The following is a 15021-nucleotide window of genomic DNA, read 5'->3' as shown; positions in this document are numbered from 1 at the left end:
TATACAATTAAAAAGTAAACAAGAGGAAAATTGAAAGGTCCTTCTCCTTAAATATATCTGATGGTCAGATGGCCCTGTTGAAGAACACAAAAAGGTCAAGTTGGTCAGGATGATTGACAAAACAACGTCTCAGGGTCACAAGGTCACAGCCTCCCCAGGCCCCTGTGGACATTCTCAGCCAGCATACTGTTGTGGTGTTAATCCAATTGCAGCTCCACTTCAAGAGGGTCTTCAGAAATCTTCTCTCTTCAGCACCACAGTCAGTGGCACAAGACTTGACCAGGGTGCAAGGCAAAGGGCATCACTGGACAAAAAAAAGAAAACGGCAAAAAAAAACAATGGTTATTATCTGGTGTAAATCTTTCAAAGTGTATGCAGTTCCATTCATAAACCAGAAGTAAATCATAAACTGATAGAAGTGGGAATTAAGCAGAGGTGAAGTTTAAAAATGGAGTTTTAAATGTATTCTGAAAGGTTTTTCATTTATAGCCAGCATTCTATATTTTTGGTGTACAGTACATGTGCAAGCTGCTTCACCAGTTCTTTCATAAGCTAATTAGTGGTTGTGGATTAAAGATTACACTGAGGAGTGTTGGGGGAGAGACAGTACCAAATACAGGAAGGGACTAAACTGTTCAGAGCTTTTTATGTAATGAATAGTATAGTACTTTAAAATCAATTGTGAAGGAGACAGCCATCCAGTTTATTAAAGCTAAGGTCAAGTAAATGAGCTTCCAATATGAAGAAAAACAAAATGTAAACAAAACAAGATCCATTACCCCAGAATACTTGGCAATGACGCAGTAGATTCAGACCCAAGACTCAAATGAAGGATTCTGGAAGCACTGGGCAGTAACATCATCTTCTATTCCAACAGATATCACAGCATTCCCTCCTTCTTTAATTGTTGCCCTATCTTTCAGTTAAATTCTTCCACTTCACTAAGGTAAGTAAAATATAAAAATAATAAAACAAGAAATATTTAAACACTTACTTCAAACATTCCTAGACTTGACTTTTACCTGATACTGTATTCTGGGCCACCAAGAAATAAGTCTTCTGCCTCCTGTCCTGATACACCCTGTAGAGCAGCCAGGGCATGGATGATGGACTATCCAAAATTAAGAAAGAACAGAATACAAAAGTTGCTTGCATGTAACTGAAATATGACCACATCACATTATAAGTGAAGGCATACACCAATTACCGAGTAACAAAGCATAATACCCCTAAGAATGTGTGCTTTACTTTGCAAATGAAACAGCCTGGTTTTGTTTCTATTGAAACTCATACAACGAGAAAAACACAACAGTTACTGGGATTGCGAGGATTCACACACAGAATAAAATATTGTGCTCTAATGTTGGGGAGTTGCATAAGAAAAAACACATTTTAACATTCGTTAGTGGATACCAATTTACTTCTCTCTTTAAAAGAATTGTAAAATTTAGACACCTGATCTGAGATACATCTAGGCAGTTCAGATTTTCATATTCCCAAAAAGAGAAAACCTACTAATCCATTAATCAAGTATAAATCAGTAAACAGGAAAGTCCACCTGAGCAGTTTTTTTAATAACACAATTTATTAAAAGTTTTGCATATTTCAAAACATTCATGCGCGTTCATTGAAATCACCAGCCTATTTAAAACGGTAAATTTTGTAATATTCCAATTATTAAACAAAACGTCAGATAATCCTAAATATATCTAGATTATATTACAGTATATACTGTATTCTCAAAAATTGAAAAGCATTCAATAAACATTACATACAGTACCTTTAATCATAAAATTCACGGACACACGTCGTATTTCACTTCGCTCTCTGACCGTTAAATTGTTGCTAAATTCTTCCCGTAAAAGATATTCTTTCAAGTCGTTGTAAAATTGAAAAGTCTTCATTTTTTCCAAGAAGTGAAAAATATTCTTCTGCCAGGAAAAAAATTCAATATGCTCCTATTCTCTACAGCGTTCTTCTTTCTCCTTCTCACTCGAATGGCGGAAGTTCTATTTGTTAATGCAGACCGAGAAATTAAAATCCCGTGGTAACTTTATTTCTCGTGTGTCGTAAAACATTCGACATGCGCAGAACAAATCGGGCAGCGTCGTGAAATGAATTTTAATTAAGCAGAGAGCGCGTGCGCGAGACAAATCGGATGGGGACTCGTGTCGCAAAGTAAAAAAAACGCAGATCGTGCAGGGTCGTAATAGTTAAGCTCTGCGCATGCGTGCGCATGCGCGCGCAAATCGGGTAGGCACCGCAGATCGGGTAGCGACAGGGTGTCGCGCTGCTTGTTCTCCAAGGCTCGATCGGAAAAGTGCAAATCCCAAAGCAAAAAAGGTGAGGAAAACACATTGCAGTCCCGCAGTATGTCACTGGTGTCAGAGACAAAGATCGTAACTACGCAGCAGTTCGAGCCCCATCGCAGCGAGCCGCTCCGTTTACTTCAGGTCCCGAACACTGGGCTGCCTTTAGACATTCTTACGTTCGAGCGTTTCCGTCTGATGAGTGAGCTCGGAGTGGTGGCGGCCCAGAGCGGACGCAGCGTCTGTGGTGATTTGAGATCTGAAGCCGGAGCTGTCCAGCTGCACTTCAAGGCCGATCGATCCTGTTTGTCCTTTGCACGAGTTTAAGCTTCGCCCCGTGGTGGTCTCCGTGTCGATCTGGTCAGTTGTTTTTTTTTAACTGAATCACATGACTGCTATGTAGAAACTGGTATGAATTCATTCTGCGAGGGATGTATGGGGTGTTGTTAAATATGTTACATCTGTGTGGTAAAACTGTGCTTAGCTGGTTAAATATATATATACTTCTTAATGCAGTAGGATTTCTCAAGGCTTTAATCCTTTACAGGCTTTCTGCTACATGCTGGAGACAAATTCGAGTCTACAGTGTAAGTAATACATTTTTTTTTTTTTTTAAAACGAGGGGAAAGGCAGCTGGGTTGCCAGTGATAGATTCTTTTCAAAGTTAACTCACTTTCAGCTACTTTTTAACTCTTTACCTTTTCCCACTTCTAGGTGGGGTCGACGTGCTTAATCAACAAACAGATCTGTCGCTTGGTTCTGCACCTCCTCGCCAGTCAATTCCTTTACCTTCAGATCTTCTTTTCCTTTATCCATCCATCCATCCATCCACCTCAGTTTTGGCCTCCTTCTTCTTTCTCTTCCCCATCATATTTTTCCCCAGATGTTCCATGTCTCTCCTTATCACCTGTCCACACCACTTCAACCTCCATTCCTGTACTTTCTTAGATTTTCCCCCATTGTTGTTGTATCTCTCATTGTCTCATTTCTTATTCTGTCCTTTTCTGTAACTCCACACATCCATCTCTACATTCTGATTTCTACCACATCCAACTTCTTCTCCTGTGCCCCCTTTACTGTCCACCATGTCTCAGCTCCACACATCATGATCATGAGTATTCATGATTTAACATTTTCCCAATTCTCAGCTTGACTTCCATCCACCTCGATGAGGACATTCCCACACTATAAGCTCAGGGTTGACAATGATATTGTGCAAGACCAAAGGAGATAATCCTGGACAGGAATCCTGCTGCAATGCAAACTGACCCTCATGTTTGGGAGAGGGTTCCCCCCAACCCCACCCGAGTTAGAAAATAAGACAACAGAAGAATTCCATAGTTTTGGAGTTTCTTCCAGAGTTTCATTATATTAACATGGTCAACATATTTGGGTGGTCTTCAATTAGGTTCTTTAGCAATACAATCTAGCAACCTTTTTTGTTTGTTGATCTTGTATGGATCAAATAAAGATCTATCTATCTATCTATCTATCTATCTATCTATCTATCTATCTATCTATCTATCTATCTATCTATCTATCTATCTATCTATCTATCTATCTATCTATCTATCTATCTATCTATCTATCTCAGTACCATGACTCTCTCCCTACTGTGGAAATCGCTTACTATAGCCCAGCCCTAGTATAACCGTGCCTGCTTTTTCATATGTTCTCACACGAGGTGGTTCAGCGTTTCAAATTGGTCACTTAGTTGGGTTTCATTTTGTAAATGTTGGTTGGATTGCCAGTCTACTCCCCCACCCGCTAAGTTGTCTCCTGTTTTGTCTTCATAGAGTAATATATATTGCTCTACTTTCCCCTATTGTATTATTAGTATGTAGCCTTAGAATGCCTAATCCCACAGACTTACCACTGTTTATAAGGTATTATTGTATATAACTTATCCCCACTTCCCTTCTATATCTATTACCTTAGGCAATTAGATGTAGTAAAAAGAGAAGCAGAAGTTAAGTTACAGTTTAAATAATGTATTATTGATAATATTCAGAAATAATAACAAAATGCAAAGTATATTTGAATATTGGCAACCATACAACCTGATTAAATGATGATATGTAGTTCAGGTGGCACACAGTCTTCTGGTTACTTAAATGTCTCTAGTTAAGGCATCATTGGTGCTCAGCTTTCAGCCACATGTCTGTTCAAAATGGCTGCTGAGCTGTGCTCTTCATCACAGGATAGCAAGAGAGATGCTTCTTCATCATATGTTGGTTGGTAAGAGAGAGATTGTGAGGTTAAACACATACATTTATAGATGTTCTGTCCAACCCCTAGAGCCAATAGGACATCATGGTACTTAACACTAGAATTACCAGAGTCTACGAAAAAACTCGTAGATCCGGCCCACCTTAAAACCGTTCTCACCTCTCTTTTGTCTTCTAAATGTGCCAATTAAGAGGAGCAGCGAGCAGCCGGCTATTCCATCCCCCACCGTCGCAGAACGTTCACTAAGTTTTCCCAGCTCATGCCTTGTTTGATTACCTGGGAGTGACTGAACTGCTGGAGTTTTAGAATAGAAATAATAGATCGCTATTTGGAATACATGCATTTCATGCGTGTTCCGTTTCTACAGTAATCTGTGTAAACACATTGCTAAACAGAAACTTTTTCATATTTTAGTAATAAATGTTACAAAATGTAGGCATAAACTATAGAATGTGTAAAGCCCGAGTTCCTAAGATCAAATAAACACTTCCACAAAAGCTTCACACACCATATAACAGCTTCCGTGGCGTAGTGCGCTAAGATTTGCCTCTCAGACTGAGTAGCTTTTCTCTGCCTCACAAACATGAGTTCAATTCCCCGCTGGGGATACAGTGTTACTTCTTTTTTTTCTTTTTAACCTCAAACGGACATAAAATTTGTAAATTGGTATGCACTGTCAGTTAATGAGATCGTTATATTTTCATGTGGGATGCTCCTTTTAAAATATTTTTTTAACAATTGAGACTGCAATTAACATGAACAACTGTCCTTATAACTTATTTTTTTCAAGATCCGTAACACACAGACAGACAGAGCACTGCGTAATAGAGAGACAGACAGGCAGAGATATACAAACAAACAGGGAAGGCACATGTACTGAAAGAAAAAAAAAATCAGCATGTGCATTGTTTCTGCAGCACTGAATGAGCTCACGCGCTCTAACATCACCCCTCCCCCGATCTGGCTCTCTAAGTAAACAGCGCGAGTACAGACGCAAACCAAGTGTGATCAAGAGTCCTGGTTCGATCCCCACTCACTCCTATATTTGCCGTTTTCAGTAGTAAGCTGCTCTTTTTGTTAATATTATACAGTACACACATGCACTTGGTTTGTGTCTGTACTTGTGCTGTTACTTAGAGAGTCAGATGGGGGAGGGGTGATGTTAGAGCGCGTGAGCTTATTCAGTGCTGCAGAAACAACGCACATGTTGATCTTTTTTTTCTTTCAGTACATGTGCCTTCCCTGTTTATTTGTATATCTCTGCCTGTCTGTCTCTGTATTACGCAGTGCTCTGTCTGTCTGTGTGTTATGGATCTTGAAAAAATAAGTTATAAGGACGGTTTGCTGACTTGGAGCACCACTGCCTTTGCCACAGAGACGCGAGTTCGATTCCCAGCTTTGAAGAAAGTGTTTTTTTTTTCCTCAAACGGACATTGAATTTATAAATTGGTATGCACTGTAAATCGTTAACTTTAAAATGTCAATCGCGGTTATTTTTGTTGATTAATTCATTCTTTTTTACTTAGAGTCAGAACAGGAGCTTTTTCAGCTTATTCAGCTTCTGATCTGACTCAAACAGCGCCAGTATAACTTCACACCCAACCTGACGCTGTTCGTTTTCAAATAATATTGCATTACTTCGATGATGTCTTCTGATTGGTACTATTTGCGTCATAAAATGATTTCTTCAAAACGTCACATATATTTGTCTCTTTCTTTTTTTAAAATGTGCGTTGTAGCACTCAGCAACTGGCCACCTGCATGTTCTTGCGCACACTGAATAAGACAGCGCTATATGCAATCATCAGATTCAAATGTTAACAGTTATATAGCACAGAATGGAAATCAGCAGTTCTTAGCATTCCACCTACTGTAACTTGCTTTCTGTTTTCTTCGGTTATAGTCTTGAATAAAAGTGCACTTGTTTTGTTATACTTTTACATCAACATATGTTCCTGTGTTTGAGCTACATGGGCATGCTCAAAAAATACACGTATAATGCCAAGAAAAGTGCATGCAGACACTTCAGTTCGCAAGCACTGGTACTACAATGCAGTCACAAGTACACTGTAGAGCTTTAGCGCGTCTTTATGTGAAAACAGCAGTGTCAGATGGGGAGTGTCTGATGATTGCATATAGCGCTGAAGTTACTGCTCTTTACTATGCTTTACTCTGCATGTCCTGGAGTACAAAAGAAACAGCATACAGCAACATGTGGGGACTGGCAATACTGGGGGAAAAAAACACGTGGTCGTATGTATCTTGATACACTGCAGAACTATAGCGTGTCTTTATGTAAAAACAGCAGTGTCAGGTGGGGGGCGGTAGGGATGGATCCTGAACGTGACTGAGACAATGAAAAGTGAATTTAAAAAAAATAAAGCTAACCTTTACAAATATCATAAATTACACCGGCTGTTACAGACTGAAATCAAATGTATCATTTTATTCTAAAATAGTGAAAATAAGAACACTTCTCAAATGGGAGTTGTGCAGGATCGAATTCATGACCTTCTGATTCCCAGTCAGCGACTGATACTGTTGCGCCACGGAAGCAGTGATAGTTAAGTCATGTCAATGTCTCACACTAAGACGGGTTTTTTTTGGCGGTGGCTTTTTTTTGTACCTTTTGTGAAAGTGTTTCTTTGATATTTGGACTTCAGGCTTCATACATTATATAGTTTATGCCTACATTTTGTCATTTGCTACTAGAATATTGTAAACCGTTTCTGTTTTAACAAAGTGTTTACACAGATTACTGTAGAAATGCAACACATATGAAATGCGTGTGTTCCAAATAACAATCTTATTATTTCTACTCTAAAACTTCACTTCACTCCCAGATAATCAATCAAGGCAAGAGCTGGGAAAAGCCTGTTTACGTTCTAAGTGGTTGGGGAGATGGAATAGCCGGCTGCTGGCAGCTTGTCTTTATCAGTACATTTAGATGACAAAAGACGCTGGCGGAGAGGTGAGAACAGTTTTAAGAAGCGATTTAAGGTGGGCCGGATCTACGAGTTTTTTCGTAGGCTCTGGTAATTCTGGTGTTAAAGGCCTCTGAGACAAGCCAATTCCAAACAGCCATACCTCAGACCAATGGGGGAAATAGAACATCTTAACACCTGCCCCCAAACCATATATTAAAGTACACCTTAGCCCATTTGCGGGGGTAGAAATGACTTTAACAAAGAAACACTCGGCAAACTGGTTTAAGACACACATCCCCCAAATCCTGTCGTAAAATTCAAACAGACCCATTCCTAAGAGGAGTTTTGGTATGGGGGGGGGGGGGGGGGTGGATGGGGTAAACACTAAATTACATTGCTTTGTCTAAATTACAAATAAAGATATACAGTACAAAATATTCAAGTTATATGTAAAATCTCACATCACAACATCTCCCACATAGCAACTTGCAAGGGACACTGGAAATGTTTTGTATTTGGGTTTTGCAAGAACCCAATGAACAGACAGATGTATTTCCCGCTTGCCTAACTGAACGTCTCCTTTGTTTTAATTGATATCTTGTTTCTTTCTCCCCTCATTTTTCTCTTCTTTTGGCCCTTTACTTTTCTCCCTGTTACCTTGTTTAAGCTAAGTATTGTGTTTTCTGATTTCTTCTATGGTTTATTTCATTTAGCAGTGTTTCAGAGGAAAAGTTTCATTGCATAATTATTCTTGCTAATTTAGCAATCTTTTTCCTTTTTTGGACTGAAGTGTTTATTTATTGGGAAAAGTTTCTCTTTATTATGTCCTAAATAAGTTACACTGAAGGATAAATCCAATATTTTTCAAGTCAGTGTTTATTAATTTTCCACTTGATATTGTGTTCTACAGTAAAGCATATTCATTACATTTTAAACAACAAGTAGCCTCCTCTTGCATGTTTTATTTGAGCAAATTGCTACCAGGATCCCATTGTGGAAAAAGGCAAACAACTTACTGGACACGTCCATTTATTGAGCCAAAAACGTTACCGAGTATTGATGCGCGTCTTGAGATTGCACTCTGTAGGTGCCAAGGTGGATGGCCTGGCATCCTAGGCCAGGAGTGAAGGTGTTTCCCTGCTCAAACAGGAGGTCATAATGGAGTGCTGAGGATGGACGGGCGTCCCAGCCTGCTGCCTTTCCTAGGTGGGGGGCCCATATTGAATTCACTGGGGTGAAGCCCTGATGTAGGAGACCCCAGTGGGTGAGCAGAGGGAGGACATCCAGAACAATTCCTTCCCCATACAGTAGGTGGCAGCAGCAGCCCTTAGGTGGATTTCCCAGGTGCCCAGCTACTGGGCAACATGGGAGTTGTAGTTACTCCATAACATTTTGGGTGTTTGGGACATTTCAAGAAAGTGACTGGATACTCAAGACATTGATTATCTATATATATAATTCACAAAGTCACCGCCAAAGGGGGAAGACACCCATGAAATCACGCACACCAAAACAAGACACCCATGAAATCACGCAGGAAGAGGCGTGGATTCACTAAGCCGCCGACAAGTAGGAAAGAGCCTCGCCCACCAACTCTATGACCATTGGATACGACGACAACTCGCAGAGCCACGCCCACTAACTGGGACGTGACGCCTCGGAAAAAACGGCGTCATTTATGTTCATCTGTTGTACGCTACACATGGACCTCTGAGCCACCTTGAGTTGGGGGCAGCAAGTCTTTGATAGGCTGCAACAAAATGATGAAAGTACGGGCGCATTTTTTCACACAAGCTGTGTGTGTGTGGGTGGGTGTTAGTTAATTTGTTACTCGAAGGATTTCAAGATTTAATATGCACAGGCGGTAACACTGCAAATGCAGCCCAAACGAACCAAAAATCTTCCACAGTCTCCTTACTGTAAAGCAGCAACACTACCACTGCGCTACAAGACAGAGAATGCAGTTAAAGAATGCACCAGGCTCGATTTTACTTTCGCTTCTGTTTGGACAACTGTGTCGTTCAGAAAGTGTTCACCCATCAATACATAATTATGCGGCATATGATACGCCGTGAGTTGGCAAGAGCCACGACCACCAAGTCAGACGCAAAAACTCACCAATCACCATGTTAGTCGAGTTCCTCCCTACTACGATCCACATGCACCTCAGAGCCACAGATTCCTTTCGGTTACGACGTACAACTGCGTTCTCCATCGCAAACTGTTTTACACGCTGCATAAAGCGATTCGCATCCGCGCCACCAGCACTCCTTTTTTCACGGACCGCGTCTACCCTCGCTCTCTACAAACTGCAACAACTCACCACACAAGGACGCCCTATCTTTCGAGGCATTCACACTGCCGGAAGACAACCATGGGATACGCAGAAAATAGCCATGCCAGTCAACGCAGATCAGACACCCAGGCAAACAACACTGAATAATCAATAGCTACAACCACTTTGCCCGCCCCCACTCCTCACCCGAGTCAGTTTCGTCTGTTTTCAGCAGTGTTTGCCAAACTCGGTCCTGGTGAACCCCTGTGGCTGCAGGATTTTGTTCCAACCAGATTCCTAATCATTAATGCCGGTGAAACTCATCCGGGATAAGTCGGTTTTTCAAACGCAGCCGTGTAACAGATTAGTCTAGCAGGATGTAATAATCCGAGATGAATGCGCACCTCCGCGCCGAGTGAAAACACAATGTATATTGCTGCAACAAAATGATGAAAGAACGGGCGCATTTTTTTCACACAAGCTGAGTGGGTGGGTGTTAGTTAGTTAATTAGTTACTCAAAGCAATTCAAGATTTAATATGCACAAGCGGTAACACTGCAAAAACAGCCCAAACCAGGAAAGACAGCTGGCAAAAAGTCACCAACAAACTAAACGCGTGTGCATTGTACTTACTGAAAGCAGCGTTACGGATTTTGCAAATGTTCATTTTTTTCCCTCTGCTTAAAAAACATTGAAAAAGCGGCGTATACTACGCCGCGGGTTGGTTTGCAGCGTGTAAAACAGTTTGTTTGTCGCAGATAATTTGCTATCCACACAGGGAGGAACCAGGAAGCGAACCCACAATCTTCCACTGTCTCCTTACTGCAAAGCAGCCGTACTACTACAGCGCCACAAGGCAGTTAAAGAAGTTATATTTATATTTTTTAGACATCACACACTACAAGCTGCTGACGAACCCTTCTCTTCGTTGTCAGTCTGTAGCTGCGAAAAAATAAAAGCAATACGAGTTTTAACAGACGTCATTGAAGTGGACCATAAGTTTCTGTAACGTTAATGAAAATGACCAGGAGGTGTCACGAGAGAGGTGAGTGTCAAATGCTTCGAAGCTTCGATACGATTTCCGACACAATTGCTTCAAACGTGTTGATGCTTCGCGACGCTTCACCCCGCCCATCACTACTCACAGGTTACTGAACGAGAAATCAGCAGACTAGCATGACGGATGGGGCGTAATGGGCGTCCTTCCCCTCTCCTCCGGATTTTTCAAATGTTAATTTTTCCCTGTGCTTAAAAATCATTAAAAACCCAGCCTGATTATGTGGCGTATGGTACGCCGCGGGTTGGCTAGTGTAATATAAATCATTTCCATTTTTATTTGCTTTGTATTGTTTGCTGTTGTCCAGTATTGCTCCCCCACTGTATCCGTAAAACATGAGATTCAAATGTTTTCTTTAGCCTTCACTACAAATAGTGGGAGTAAGTACCAGATTATAAATCTCTATATTTTGGGGTGCGGTATTCCTTTAAGGATGCTGGGAAGTATTAAACCGTCTATGGCAGCGGAGTGGCCACACATTTACCAGACTCGCTCTTTTCACATTTTCTCTTTGGAGGTCTGAGACTGGAGTGCCCCTCACTGACAACGGGCCTCTTGATTTGTGTAACATGTCATTACGCTTGCTGTCATTTTTATTATTTATTTACAAAGACCACCTTTCGGGGGGTGAATACGGCCCCCTTGTGGACTGAATGCTGCCTACGGCCGGCCAGTGTGCGGGTGCAGGTAGTGAGGCTCATGGAGAGCCATGTTATGTAGCGCCCATGGTGTCTGCCGTACAATGGGCACGTCTGGAAAACTGCAGTGGGGGGTCTCCATGTTGTCAGGGGGCCGGAGAGGACTGTAATGTGTCTTATGAGACAGCGACTGGTTTGGTGTGAGGGCCTCATTAGGTATACAGAGCGGTGTGTGAGCCGATTAACGTGTTAGTCTGTTTAGTGAAGTAATCTGAACACGAAGCGGGACCACCCATGTGGTACACTTGAACTAGAATGGAGTCCAGATGCTGTCTCTCTTTTTATATATCTTATAATCAGTTGTGCTGTTTATTATAATTATACGTATATACTGCTCAAAAAAATTAAAGGACCACTTTTTAATCTGAGTAGAGCATCAAGTCAATGAAACTTCTGGGCTATTGATCTGGTCAGTTTAGTAGCAGAGGGGCTTGTTAATCAGTTACAGCTGGTTTGGTGTTAATGAGGGGCAACAATGAGACGACCCCCAAAACAGGAATGAATGGTTTAACAGGTGGAGGGAGGCCAGTGACATTTTTCCCTCCTCATCTGTTTTGTCACTCGTTTTGCATTTGGCTACGGTCAGTGTCACTACTGGTAGCACGAGGCGATACCTGGACCCTACAGAGTTTGGTGGCACAGGTAGTCCAACTTCTCCAGGATGGCAGGCACATCAATATGTGCCTCTGCCAGAAGGTTTGCTGTGTCTCACAAGGGCATGGAGGAGATTCCAGGAGACAGACAGGCAGTTCCTCTAGGAGAGCTGGACAGGGCCCCTTGTAGAAGGTCCTTAACCCATCAGCAGGACTGACCGGTCTCTGCTCCTTTGGGCAAGGAGGAACAGGATGAGCACTGACAGAGCCTACAAAATGACCTCCAGCACGCAGACCACTTGTGTGAATGTCTCTGAGCAAACAATCAGAAACAGACTTCATGAGGGTGGCCTGAGGGCCCGACATCCTCTAGTGGGCCCTGTGCTCACTGCCTGGCACCGTGGAGCTCAACTGGCATTTGTCATAGAATACCAGAATTGGCAGGTCCACCACTGGTGCCCTGTGCTTCTCACAGATGAGAGCGGGTTCACCCTGAGCACATGTGACAGACGTGAAAGGGTCTGGAGAAGCCGTGGAGAACATTATGCTGCCTGTAACATCATTCAGCATGACTGGTTTGGTGGTGGGTCAAGCGAGCAGGGGGCTTAAACAAAAAGTGAATGAAAAGTGCGGTCTGGGGAGGCATATCCATGAAGGGACACACAGACCTCTACAGTCTAGACAACGGCACCTTGACTGCCATTAGGTATCGGGATGAAATCCTTGGACCCATTGTCAGACCCTATGCTGGTGCAGTGGCTCCTGGGTTCCTCCTGGTGCACGACAATGCCCAGCCTCATGTGGTGAGAGTATGCAGGCAGTTCCTAGAGGATGAAGGAATTGATTCCATTGAATGGCCCCCACGGTCACTCGCCTGACCTCAATCCAATAGAACACCTCTGGGTGGGACATTATGTTTCGGTCCATCTGACACCACCTGGTTGCACCTCATACTGTCCAGGAGCTCAGTGATGCCCTGGTCCAGATCTGGGAGGAGATCCCCCAGGACACCATCAATCGTCTCATTAGGAGCATGCCCACACCCCCCCGACATTGTCAAGCATGCATACAAGCACGTGAGGGCCACACAAACAACTGAGTACACTTTGGAGTTGCTGCAATGAAATTTCACCAAAATGGACTCACCTGCCTGCCACATCATTTTTTTGAATTCAGCCCTCTGTAGGTTGATGATTTTCATTTTCATCAAACAATGTGTCATCCTTTCATTCCTAACACATCACTATATCAGTCCATATCAGTAGAGCTAGCCAGCAGGATTTTTTTTCCTTTCATTTCTTTGAGCAGTTTTTGTAATACGCCCTCAATTGTGTTTATTTCTTATCGTCCTTTAAGTGACCCACGCTGTGTTCTTTCTATTGAAGCTCGCTGGTCCATCTGACTATTTGAGACCCAGCAACGGCTGAACTGACTGCTAGTCTGGGCCTCCATTTTACATTTGGGATTGGATTCCTAGTCATCTGTCCAGACTTTGGACTTTGGTTTGGATTGGTTTACTTGTAAATGTCATTATTCCTGTCATCCATGTAAGAATCTTTCTTTGTTTTCATGGACCAGAGGTTTTTTTTTCATGGTTGTCACTGCTCCCTTGGTGGATATTTTTTTTAACTTTAAAGCCTTGGGCCCACCATTGGGCCTGTGTAGGCCGTCAGCCTGGGATTTGAGTGAGGGGTTCAGGCAGCTCCTTGGAATGGCATGCTGGCCGCTTTTGTTTAAGGCCTGCGTGGGACGGCAGGTCTGACTTCTCTTTTTTGAGCTTTGTGAGCAGGCAGCCCACCACAACACCACCATACTCTGAGCTTCGTGATACTACAGGACACTTTCACCTCTTTTGGTTCATGGTATTAAAATTGTTAATTTTTAGCATTATTTTTTTTTTTTATTGATTGGAACCAGTTCAGACTTCCTGATAGATAGATAGATAGATAGATAGATAGATAGATAGATAGATAGATAGATAGATAGATAGATACTTTATCTATCTATCTATCTATCTATCTATCTATCTATCTATCTATCTATCTATCTATCTATCTATCTATCTATCTATCTATCTATCTATCTATCTATTAATCCCAATGGGAAATTCACATTCTTCAGCAGCAGCATACTGATACAATAAATAATATTAAAAAATGATAATAATGCAGGTGAAAAACAGACAATAACTATGTATAATGTTAAATGTTAACGTTTACCCCCCCGGATGGAATTAAACAGTCGCATAGTTTGGGGGAGGAACGATCTCCTCAATCTGTCAGTGGAGCAGGACAGTGACAGCAGTCTGTCGCTGAAGCTGCTCTTCTGTCTGGAGATGATACCATTAAGTGGATGCAGTGGATTCTCCATAATTGATAGGAGCCTGCTGAGCGCCCTTCGCTCTGCCACAGGTGTTAAACTGTCCAGCTCCATGCCAACAATAGAGCCTGCCTTCCTCACCAGTTTGTCCAGATGTGAGGCGTCTTTCCTCTTAATGCTGCCTCCCCAGCACACCACTGCATAGAAGAGGGCGCTCGCCACAACTGTCTGATAGAACATCTGCAGCATCTTATTGCAGATGTTGAAGGACGCCAGCCTTCTAAGGTAGTATAACCGGCTCTGTCCTTTCTTGCACAGCACATCAGTATTGGCAGTCCAGTCTAATTTATCATCCAGCTGCACTCCCAGATATTTATAGGTCTGCACCATCTGCACACAGTCACCTTTGATGATCACTGGGTCTATGAGGGGTCTGGGCCTCCTAAAATCCACCACCAGCTCTTTGGTTTTGCTGGTGTTCAGGTGTAGGTGGTTTGAGTCACACCATTTAACAAAGTCATTGATTAGGTCCCTATACTCCTCCTCCAGCCCATTCCTGATGCAGCCCACGATAGCAGTGTCATCAGCGAACTTTTGCACATGGCAGGACTCCG

General features: G+C 42.3%; 1 long non-coding RNA gene across 1 annotated transcript; it reads right to left on the bottom strand.

Moving 5' to 3' along the window:
* Positions 1-785: 785 nt before the first annotated feature.
* Positions 786-2359, bottom strand: LOC114668180 (uncharacterized). Its single transcript, XR_003718836.2, has 3 exons — positions 1781-2359; positions 1023-1111; positions 786-941 (listed from the first exon to the last, which is right to left on the bottom strand). It is a non-coding gene; the product is annotated as an uncharacterized LOC114668180 (long non-coding RNA).
* Between the last annotated feature and the right edge of the window lie 12662 nt (positions 2360-15021).

Source organism: Erpetoichthys calabaricus, chromosome 1 (assembly GCF_900747795.2).
Source record: "Erpetoichthys calabaricus chromosome 1, fErpCal1.3, whole genome shotgun sequence".
In the NCBI taxonomy this organism is placed as follows: Eukaryota; Metazoa; Chordata; class Cladistia; order Polypteriformes; family Polypteridae; genus Erpetoichthys; species Erpetoichthys calabaricus.
Note: the sequence above shows the minus strand (reverse complement) of the source record. Positions and strands in the feature narration are given on the sequence as shown.